The sequence below is a fragment of the Chenopodium quinoa genome, unplaced genomic scaffold (assembly GCF_001683475.1).
Source record: "Chenopodium quinoa cultivar QQ74 unplaced genomic scaffold, ASM168347v1, whole genome shotgun sequence".
Classification (NCBI taxonomy): domain Eukaryota; kingdom Viridiplantae; phylum Streptophyta; class Magnoliopsida; order Caryophyllales; family Amaranthaceae; genus Chenopodium; species Chenopodium quinoa.
In genome coordinates this window covers 5,930,615-5,942,222 of record NW_018745000.1, presented here as the reverse complement: position 1 = coordinate 5,942,222, position 11,608 = coordinate 5,930,615, and the positions used below count along the sequence as shown (strand labels likewise).

The 11,608-nt window shown below is 36.8% G+C and overlaps 1 long non-coding RNA gene across 1 annotated transcript; it reads left to right on the top strand.

The window, feature by feature from the left end:
* The first annotated feature begins 5,349 nt into the window (after positions 1–5,349).
* Positions 5,350–7,817, top strand: LOC110707546. Its single transcript, XR_002508551.1, has 4 exons — positions 5,350–5,575; positions 5,760–5,810; positions 5,931–6,066; positions 6,701–7,817. It is a non-coding gene; the product is annotated as an uncharacterized LOC110707546 (long non-coding RNA).
* The last annotated feature ends 3,791 nt before the right edge of the window (positions 7,818–11,608 follow it).

Below are 11,608 nucleotides of genomic sequence, written 5' to 3'. Positions count from 1 at the left end.
TTTTGTGTGCGCCACTTGCTATTGTAATGTTCGCAATCTAACTTTCGTCGTTTTTTTTTAAGATTTGGCTCATGGAGCGCTTGCGAATTGTTGATCAGCCACAAAATCTTGAGGCTAATGGAGTGAGATCGTTCCCTGGTCGTCGCATTCTTGACAAACATAAGAATGAAGAAGAATGGACGGCTTTTTTTTGTCATGGGGTTTCTAACATACGCTTTGTGATTCCTTGGTGGAACATAAGTAGTATGGTTGGGAATAGTTCTAATTGTCCTTACATTTGCATTTTAGGCCTTTCTAGGACTATCTACATATTTCCTTGCAGGGTTATGAGACAATATGGGATAAAACAACTTATCCCTCCACAAGATTGTGATGCTCCCAAGGATGTGAATTTTAAGGCCGAACGAATTCCCCATTGGATTGAGTATTGGACTAGCCTTCCTAAGTGGGTAGTGCAAAATCCCACGGTAAGGAATAAAATTACCGAACCATCCTCAAATCCTTGCAAAAAGGCTCCTTCTGAAAGAATTGGTGTCCTTCGAACAAGTGTATTATTCCGATAGAGGGTTCGAAATTAATTACGGAGTTAATTATTCAGTGAAGTCGAGTGATCGGAAAGTTGGGCTAGAGGTCATCTCCGATCAGTGAGATTAATTATATTAATCTCACAGCTTTCCTTTGACCGAACCCAACGGGTCACACCCAAGCGTGCAACCAAACTAAGGTGATGAATTAAGCTGAAGGCCTTAATATGTCAAACAAGAGGATACGTACTCCGACGTCGGATTCCGAGCTTTGAGCGTCGAAACCGAACGTCGAACGTCAAGTTAAATTCTAGGAATTAACGAGACGTACAAATAAGTCAAACAACGAATAATAAAATCTAAGTGCATAACCCTAGCCTTGTATCGGCCTAGCCATACGAGGGCTAGGCTAGCACATGCTGCCGCAAGCACCAGCAGCCCGCAAAGGGGTGCAGGCTTGCAAGAGCAGCAACAACGAGTAGCAGCATGGCACGCCAGCAGGGCTGGCATGGCAGCCGAGCAATGCACAGCAGCCCAGCCGCACGCGTGAGCTTGCATTGCGTGCTAGTAGGCCCAAGCCGAGCAGCGCACAAGTAGGCCCGGTGCACGCGTGGGCTTGCGGTGTGGCTGGGAGGCCCAACCCGAGTCAAGGAGGCCTTGACCGGCCATTTTTTGGTGCTCAAGGATGTTGACCGGTCATGACTTCTTATGATAAGTGGGTTTGGTGGCTTGGGGAACAAGGAGGCCATGTGGCTCTCCCTTGTGGTCCTCACCTAAACACTCCCATGTGATTGCCATTTGTTGTTTGATTATTTGTTGTTTGCATTTTAAATTTATTTTAGAATTAAATTAAAAGCATTTATTTCTCAACTTTGCAAAGTCCCACATTGATTGGAAATGAAAAGGATGGAGATGCTTCTCCTATAAATACCCAAGGCCTCCCTTGGGAATTGTTGTAAGAGTTGAACTCTATAAAAAAGGCATCTCCATTGAAAAAAGGCATCCTTTTTGATATCTTATTTACCCCCCCCCCCCCATTGTGATGAATTTTTCGTGTAGTTCAAAAGAATCCGAACACTTAAAATGGCTCGTTACGATTGACATTTTTTTTTTTGTTCTTCCCCCCAAGTGTTGTGAATTTTAACGTGTGGTTCGGTAAAATTTAAAACACTTAAGCGAGAATTTTTTATTTTATTTTTTAATCTACATACCCCCCTAGTGTTATGAATTTTACCGTGAAGTTCGGTAAAATTTATAACACTTAGAATCTATTATTTGGGAATGCTATGAAATTTGATTTACACACGAAAACAGACATAAAACTTAGTAAGTTTTGATTAAAATGTCGTTTACACACGAAAAACACTACTTTATTGTAAAAATCGGACAAGTTAGAATCTAAACGTGATTAAAAAAAATTAAGAACGGAGATCAGAAGTTGATTACGGAAAACTGAAAATTTGTTTTGAATTAAACATCATCATGATTATAGTAGAATTACAATATAATCATTCTTTAATTAAATAACTTGTAGAACACAGTTTAAAACCCCAAAACATGAAAACTAACGTTTTTAAGCCTTAATTTTATGAATAAAATTTCTGAAATTATAGGTGTATAATAAGATTCATAAAACTCATAATTTAAGATAAATTATCACATGATTAAACCATTAAAATCAATTAACAATGTCATAAAAATAGTTATCAAACAATGAAGGATCAGAGCAAAAATAAGAATGAAGGAAGAAGGAAAAAGAGAAGAAGAAGAAAGAAGAGAAAAAAAAAAGGAAAGGAAAATAAAAAATAAAAAATAAAAAGAAAAATGAAGGGAAAATAAAATAAAGAAAATAAAGGGAAAAGAAATAAAGACTAACCTTTTTTGTGGGGAATATTTGGGGATTCATGGGGTATTTATAGGAGAGAATTGTAGGGTAGAATTGGGACTCATATAAATAATGGGCCAATCAAATAAACAAATGGGTTAGACTTTGTTTTTATGATAATGGGTTGTAGGATATAGGTTCATAAAATAATCTAGCCTAAAATAATTTTTGACCCAATTAATAATTTGAAACTTTTAAAATTAAATTCTAGAAAAATACAAATACATATTATTAAAAAAAAAATTCATTTATAAAATATTTAACAAGACGGGGGATTACAATCTACCCTCTTGAGAGAAGTTTCGTCCCCGAAACTTAACCTAGAATCATAATTTCTCAAAATTATTCAAAAACTTTTGATTTGTATTGCTATAAATTGCTTGCTTCTTAACACATATATACTCAACAAACTCATACTTATACTCAACAAAATCGTACTTGGCCAAAGTTTACACACTTTAATAGCATGCAAACACAATAATATTATGCAACAATGAGTAAAAATCATGCAAACTTAAGCAATAAATGGCATAGATGAGGTAAAAAGCGCGAATTTATATCGCATCCTACCCCTCTTAAAGAAAAGAATTACGCCCCCGTAACTCACCTTAAGAAAAGAGTTAAGTGAATAAAGAAAGTACCAGTAATCACATCTAAGGACCTCTCAACCTCTCCTTTGCCCATTACAGACAAACGCCCGGGAGTGTTGCTCCTTCCCTGATTACCATTGTTGCCACTAATTATCGTTGCCATTATTGTTACCAAACCCAGACTTCCCATTTCGACCATTCTGCCCATTACTCTTTCCTCCCTGGTTATAGGAACTACTAGACCTCTGTTGGTTATTTCCACCATTTCCATTATTTCCTTGTTGGTTTAGCTTGGTGTAACCCTCATACTCCCTATGCCCTTTCTTATTACAGAACCTGCAAGTCACTGAATTCCCATCGCAGTCTCTCCCAGGGTGGTTCTTACTACACCACTTGCAAAAGAATTTCCTCTCCCCATTGCTATCATTAAAAGAATTACTAACATTCTGGTTACCCCTCTCAAATGAGTTCCCGTTCCTAAACCTCTTGAAGTTACCTTGGTTTTCAGAATCCCCATAGTCCTTCCATTTCTCCCCAACCTTAGCACTCTCTCCCACATCCCTAGAGTTTAGATGATACATGTATGCAACTCTCTCATATACCTTATCTAGGGTCTTAAAAACTTTCCTAGCTAGGTCTTTCTGTAAGTGTTTGGTCAATCCTTGTTCAAACCTCTGAGCCTTCAGTTCTTCACTCGGGACAACCTCAAGGGCAAACCTAGCAAGGGTCATAAACTTATTGTAGTACTCTGAAATTGACATTTATCCCATCTCTAGGTTTATAAACTCCTGAGCCTTCTGTTTCTTCAGAAATGGGGGGTAAAACTCATCCCTCAATGCAGTCTTAAACACATCCCACCCAAAATTTGGTTTGCCTTAACTATTTCAGCATTATCTATCCACCAGATATTAGCCTCATCCTTAAGGTACATAGCAGCTTGGTCAACTTTCATACCCTCAGGACAATTCAATGCCACAAATAATTTATCGAACTCTCGAATCCAGTTTTCCAAGAAAGTAGGATCGGCACCTCCCTTGAAAACTTGTGGCCTAACTTGAGCCAACTTCTTAAACATTTCAGCTTGGGGATCGGGTTGGTCGCCCGGTTTTGATTCAAGTTCTCAACCAACATGCGGATGGCCTTAGTTAAAGCAGCATTGTTTGCCATTCTAGTTCTACGCCTGAAAGAAGGTAAACATTCACTGTAGCTTAAACAGATTTCAAACATCATGCACATATTCTCATTCAATCACAACATTACATTTTATCACGTAAATTGGTTCAAAAGGGTACTTTGGTCTTTTCACCCCCTTGTCCCAAGCAAAATCAAACGAATATAAGCACAATCCACACGCAAGATTAAATAAAGTTAAGAAATTAATTCTCATCCCGCGCCACTCTTACTCAACTTAATCATAAACAAAGAAGTTTGCCTCAGAATTATAAGTAGTCACAAAAATTTAACTTGTTTCTAACTCAAGAATATAAATAAAATGGAATCCTTAAAATAAAATAACAACTCTTAATATAACTCGAATGAAAGTACTAATCCCAAACAATAGTTTGTAGCTCTCTGCCACTTATTAAAATAGATACTTTATTCCATAAAATTCCTAATAGTCACCATTATAAATAGAAACTCCTAATACTATATATATGCTAGTAAGTATGACTTCAAGGGACGACATTTGAGTTATTGTATTTCTCTTCCTCATAAGTATTAACATCAAAAATAGGGTCATTCTCATCTTCGGAATCTTCAATAACAACTTTATAAAGTGGGTTTGGATTCCTAGTAGTCCTCTTCCCAACTTGTGGTTTTGGCGGTTCTAAGTCCTCCTCGTCATCTAATATCTCATTAAGGATCCTCCAAATGGCCTTCTTTCTGTCTTTCCTCTTAGTTGTTCTGTACTCGTACCAATGCTGGTATGTTACCTCCCCTTCATCATTTTGGTTTGGATGTAAGGTCCACTCATCCCAAGAGTCTGTGCTGTAATCGATTTTTACTTCCTGATTATGCTGAGTCACCTTCACTGGGTTTTTTTTTTCCATCTCTCTACGTTATCCCAACATAACAAGCATTCAAACAATTGCCACAAGCACATCATAGAGGAAATCAATTAGAACACAATCATATAATCACTAGTAGAAAAAATGAAATAGGCACCCCCCTTTTAGCACCGGTTCTTGAAAATCGGTGCCAAAAGAAATGGGCGGGATTGAAAAAATCAGTGTTGGCACCGTTTCCTACCAAACCGGTGCCAATCATTTAATTAGCACCGGTTCAAACCGGTGCCAACTTATTAAAAAAAAACCGGGCTCCTGCTTTTCTTTCTTTCTTTCCCCCCGTTTTTTCCATCTTCTGTTTTCCCTAGCTCTAGTTTTCGCCTTCAATTCTCTTACTTCCACCATCCCGAATTTTCATCTTCTCCATTGAAGTGGTTTACGAGCTTTCTCACTCCATTGAAGCAGCACCTCCTTCTCTCTTCATATCTCTGGCCTCCATTGAACTCGTGCTCTATATTCTCCATTGAAGCCGATTCTGAGCTTTCTCACCTCCATTGAAGCAGCTTCGAGGTAATGTGATCTTCTTAATCTACTGAATTCCTTCGCAATCTAGGGTTTGTCGTTGATTTGGTTTTCAATTTTGTAATTTTAGGGTTCTGGTTTTATTTCTATTTTTTTTTTAATTTAGTTTCAATTAATTAACCATAAATCCTAAGTTTTTTAATTTTAATATTTTTTATTCCATCATTTGTAGGAATTGTAGATCTAGTTTGTTTGCTCCTCAAAAAAGAGTTCAAATTCAAAGGTTAGTGGCTATTTTTCCAATGCTCTTATAGTTTTATATATGTGTTAGTTATTAGTAGCAAAAATGGTACAAAATGATCTTATAGTTGGTTGTTTGATTGGATTTTGATATAAAATGTAGGAGGAAGCAAGAGCAGTAGGGCTGCTGAGAAGTGAGAAAATGGCAAATTTAGTTGGGTGTTGTTGTGAGGGTGATGAGAGATTGCTAGTTGCTGAGTTCATGCCCAATGAAACACTTTCTAAGCATCTCTTTCACTGTGAGTATCATCTAAATTCATAATTTCTTGTTTAAGATTGAAATGTTGTGACCTTGACTATGCATTTGTTATTTTTCTATCAAAGGGACTTTGTATGTGTCGTGTTGAATTAGGCATTGCTTTTGTGTTTTCGATATGTAATAATCAATGAGGTATGATTACCATGGTACGTTGCTTGAAGATGCTAGAGTTTATGCCTATTATTAATTTTCGAGAAAGTATAATGTTTTCGACAAGGCTGTGATCCTTCCTATGAAATTATGTAAGTCAATTTGTGTGGAGGTGATGGGGAGAATTCAGCAATTGATTGATAGGGCTTGGACTAAGAATCATTGCAAGTGGGTGCAATTGTTAAAGTGTGATATGCCTGGTGTTGATGTTCTGGTTGTTGCTGGAATTCTGGTCATGTTTTTGTTTGTGTTTAAATGGTCTCTGAAGCTTTCTGGTAAGCTTGCTGATCTTCTGATGTTTGTCTGCCTGCTGCCTTAGCTGGACTTGCTGATCCCTGCTCGTGTTCTTATCTGGATATTCTGATTTCTGTTCGTGTTTCTATCTGTGTTGGGGCCTTGAGTGCTGTTTTTTGATGTGTGTTGCTGACTTTTTGAGTTACTGGGTTGCTGTGCTCCTGATGCAGGCTGGGTGCAGTGCTAGGGCTGTGTTTCTACGTTTCTGTGCAGCAGGGTGTGCTTGTCTTTGTTTTTATTGTGTTGTTGGCTGGTTCTGTCTCTGTCAGGGCCTGTAGGGATTTTCTGGCCTGATGCTGTGCTTTCGTTTTTTCTTGGTTGCATTGCTGTGTGTTGCTGTGTTGTGTCTTGGAGCTGCTGCGTTCTTGTGATGCTGAGTTCTTGTTTTCTGGGTTGCCGAGGTGCTGGTGCAGGCTGTGTTTTGGAGGTCTGCAGGGAGCTTCTGTCTGGCTGCTGTGTTTTCGTTCTTCCTAATTATGCAGTGCTGTGTGTTGCTGTGATGTGGATTGGAGCTGCTGTGTTCCTGTGTAGCTGAGTTCTTGTGATGCTGGTTTACTAGGGTGCTGGTGCAGGCTGTGTTCCTAGTCCTGTGCTGACTTTGTTTGCTGATGCTTTTGATTAGCTGGCTGTGCGTGGTCCTGCTCAACTGGCTGCTGCTGTTTTTTGTCATGTTTTGCTGGGTGCTGGTTTTTATTTGCTGTGTTTCGTTTGGTGTTTGTTTACAGGCTGTTTTTTTTAGGAGGTCGTTGTGTTTTGGTTGAGTTGGTCTTGCTGTTTACCTATTTTGTTTATATTGGTGTTCGGCTGTTCTTTACAAATAATTTGCTATTTTTTGTCACCTGTATTGTTCTTGTATCTTTTCTATTTTTGCTTTGTGATACTTGAAACATGGTGATGGATTGACTTCTTTGATATATGCTTTATGGAAATACCTAGAGGAAGAACTTGGTGGTAGCCCTTAAATCTAAATAAGTTGAAGGTTGGTGTTACAGAAAGGGTGAAAATCATTCGCGTTATTCTGTCATAGTATTTCATTGATGCGTTAACCTGTCATTTCTCTGCCTAATTATGTCTTAAAAGAAATTGGACCTTAATGGATCATTGCAGCTCATATCAATCATGTATAGGATTTTTTTTTTTTTTTCTCATCTTGTCTCTTCTGGCCTTTTCTCTCTCGATTTGGATGGGTAATGAGTATCATTTGATTTGATCAGGTGGTGCTGTCGAAAGTAGAACCTACGTTCAAGCCCCCATTTCTCGGGTTCACCAAGACTGCTGAAATTTGGAACTCGAGAGCATGCATGATTGGCCTCATTGGAACGTTCATTGTTGAACTTGTATGATAAGTTTTCCACATCTTTCCTGCTCAAACATAGCTGATTGTTTCTTTGAGTTTCTGATTTATGCTATATATTGGGATTTGATCATTTACAATGATGTTTCTGTCAGATATTGAACAAAGGGATACTACAACTTATAGGCATTGAGATCGAAAAAGGGCTTGATATTCCACTCTGAAGACAGAATTTCATGTATCATTCAGCTGCTGTACCTGTAACACTGTATATTTTCATTTACCAAATTTTGCTCGAGCAATAACGAGCAAGAAAACCCAACAAACAGGAGCACATCAGAGCGCCACCAGCACAGCACCACAGCAGCTCACTAGTACCGAAAACACAGAGGACCACGCAGCAGAACCCAGCAAACACAGCAGCCTGACCAGCAAGCAACACAGCACTACAGCAGAGCAGCAAACACCATGCACAACCTAACCAGAGCAGAACAGAAACACAGCAGCTCAAGAACTCAAACCAGTCACCCAGCCAGCCTGAACAGAACAGAGACACAGCCACAGAAGCAAACAGATGCCCAGCCAGCATGAACAGGCAGAGGCACAGCAGCGTAGCAGAACATAAACAGCAGAGCAGTCTGTATTATTTAATTTTTTTTGGACGAAAATTGTAATATTACAGCCTTTTTTAATGAAAATATGTAAATTTATATATATGTTAATGTTTATATATCAATTTAAGTGAAAAAAATGCAAAAAAAAATGCAAAAAAAAAAAAAAATATTTTTTTGGGGTATTTTTGGCACCGGTTTGGACTAGAACCGGTGCCTAAAGTGGGATTTTTTGCATCAGTTCTTGATTTGAACCGGTGCCAATAGTATTGAAAATAAAAAAAAAATAAAAAAATCGCACCATGGTAGTTGGCACCGGTTAACCGGTGCCAAATCATGTAGTTAGCATAAATGCTTTAAAACCGATGCCAAATTTTCATGGATTTGACATCCCTCAAATACCCAACGGTTCAAAACCGGTGCCAAAGGGGGGGTTTGAACCGGTGCCTTTTTATCTTTTTCATCTAGTGAATTATGCATGCATCCCCTTTCTAATTCTACCTGAATCTCACCAAATAAATAATTCAAGCTTCAAAGTTATTTTATAAATATTTAAAACAATTAGTTCAAACACAGGTAAATTTAAAATCATTTTGACTTTTAAATACAAAATCCTTAATCAATTAGTTAGGCGCCTAAGACATACTAATTGGCTTTAGTGCTAATTTAATCTAACCTAAGCTCCCAGATACCACTTTGTAACATCCCAATAATTCTCTCTTAAAAACCTGTAAATACCTTTAACAATTTGCAAGAGAATTACTGATGTGCTACCGCCACGTGTTCAAATGTTAAGGCTAGTTCAGAATTTAGCAGCGGAAAAACTAATTCAGTTATAAATAAGTTTCAAAACCAATAATCAAAACCAAATTTAGTCTTACAAGTTTGAACCATTAAGGCCCTTATTCAAAACCAATAAAAGTAGTAAATAAATCAAACCAAAGTTAAAATAAATCCAAAACTTATAAAATGGAATAAACTGTGGAAATATCCAATACTCCACTCATAATCCCACCACCTTGATGCAAGTTCTGATTATGTAAAAACCTGTGATTAATATGCTCCCCAATATCACAAGTGTAAAAATTAGATCATTACAGGGTCATTGAAAAGGCAAAGGCCATGACTAGGAAAGAGACTCACAAAAGCACGCAATCAGTAACGATGAGTACATACAAGCTACGAAATATAACAAAGAATCCCTAGCATGTTACTAAAAAATCAATCAGCATACACAATTTAATTATTGACCCAAACACATGCCTCAACTGTTAACATTACTAAGACTTCACTAATTACTAACGATAATTCATTTCATTTCATTCATTGATTATTTTAAGTAATAGACAAGGTTGTCTTCCCATGCTCTGTTTCGGAACATCAATAAAGAAAAACTCCTTGCCTCCTTTCGAAAACATCAATAATCATCCAATGGCAGACGAGCGCGACTCCGTGGCCATAGCTAGTATGAGATCTCATCTAGCTCCTTATAGTTTTAAAAAGTATTTGAAAACAAGAGACTCGTAGATCAGACAACCTCTAAAAAGTACACGACTAATACCCTGTGAACCCCAACCCCTGTTTGTCATTACTCTAGATGTGCACAAATCCAGAGTTTTATTGCTCATCCTTCTTGCACTTTACGTGATTTACCAGTTTAAACTTGCTGATGACTTTAATGCAAAATGATACAACCAATCATACATCAATCATTCAAGCAATTCAAATTTCCAATTCAATTCTTGATTTGTTAGTGACAAACCAATATTTATTATTAAATCCCTTAACTACCTCGGTGTATAAACACCTTAGGTGCATAAGGCACCTCAAATCATCAACCTCGTCTTATAAGACTTTAATTCTCCCTTTACTCATTCCATTTCAATAATCATGAACGAGTAATTCATTCCACATATTCACGTACCTTTGCCTCTAATCTCATCTTCCAAGCTAATGCATAAATTATACTTACAAGATAAAGTAATACACATTTCTCATACATGAAACAAAACCAATCATCACATTAATCACCAATCAAACTTACTACCATACAATTCCAACCAATCCACAAGTTTCCTAACATGATTCTAAATCTTCCAAGTCCTTAAACATGCTCTTAAAGTCAAGGTTTCCGTATCCTTGTACGTACCTTGAGTAAACGAGTTGGTTGGCCACTTAGGAACTAGAAATCGCCTTCTACAAAGTCCTCTCCTAAACCAAACAATAATAATTCAATCAATACTTAAGCAATATAATTTACAGCAATACTAACTTACTTTAAAACCTTTAAAATTCAATTAAACAACACTTTAAAACCTTCCCTTTTCCAAGAATTAAAAGCTTATATATAGTTCTTTAAGTTTCCTACATAAAAACCTTAAAATACATACTTATTCTTGAAATTACAACTAGTTTAGGGCTTTATAAAAATTTGAAAATTTATTTTACACATGAAATCTTGAAATTATAGAAATCTTTATCACTACATACATTATATAGAAAGTTAGTAGACTTTAAACCCAAAAATTCCTCAATTCAATGTAATTAAAGACTCCAAAAACAATAACCAAAAATCTGAAAATTTATTCTTGCAATTAAACTTTAAAGTTCCAAACTTTATAATCATAAAATAACCACAACCTTTGTTTAATGAAATTAGAGACTTGAAACACATGAAATCAATACAATTTAAACCCAAGATTAAAACTTTAATAATTTGAAAATTTATTTTAAACATTAAACCTTCGTTAAAAATAAAAAAAATTGCCCGAAAATCATATTTAAAGGCTGAATTTGGCCACGTGAGGGTGGTGCTCACTACCTAAGGTAGTTAGTTTTGATTAAAACCTCGTTTACACACGAAAAACACTATTTTATTCTACAAATCGGATGAGTTAGAATCTAAACGTGATTAAAACGTGATTAAGAATGGAGATCAGAAGTTGATTACGGAAACCTGAAAATTTGTTTTTGAATTAAACATCATCATGATCATAGTAGAATTACAATATAATCATGCTTTAATTAAATAACTTGTACAACACGATTTAAAAGTCTAGGGCTGGCAAAAACTGACCCGACCCGAAAACCCGACCCGAACCTGACCTGAAAATAGTGGTTAGGGTTAAGATTTTCGACACGAAAACTTAAATGAGTTGACACGAACCCGACCC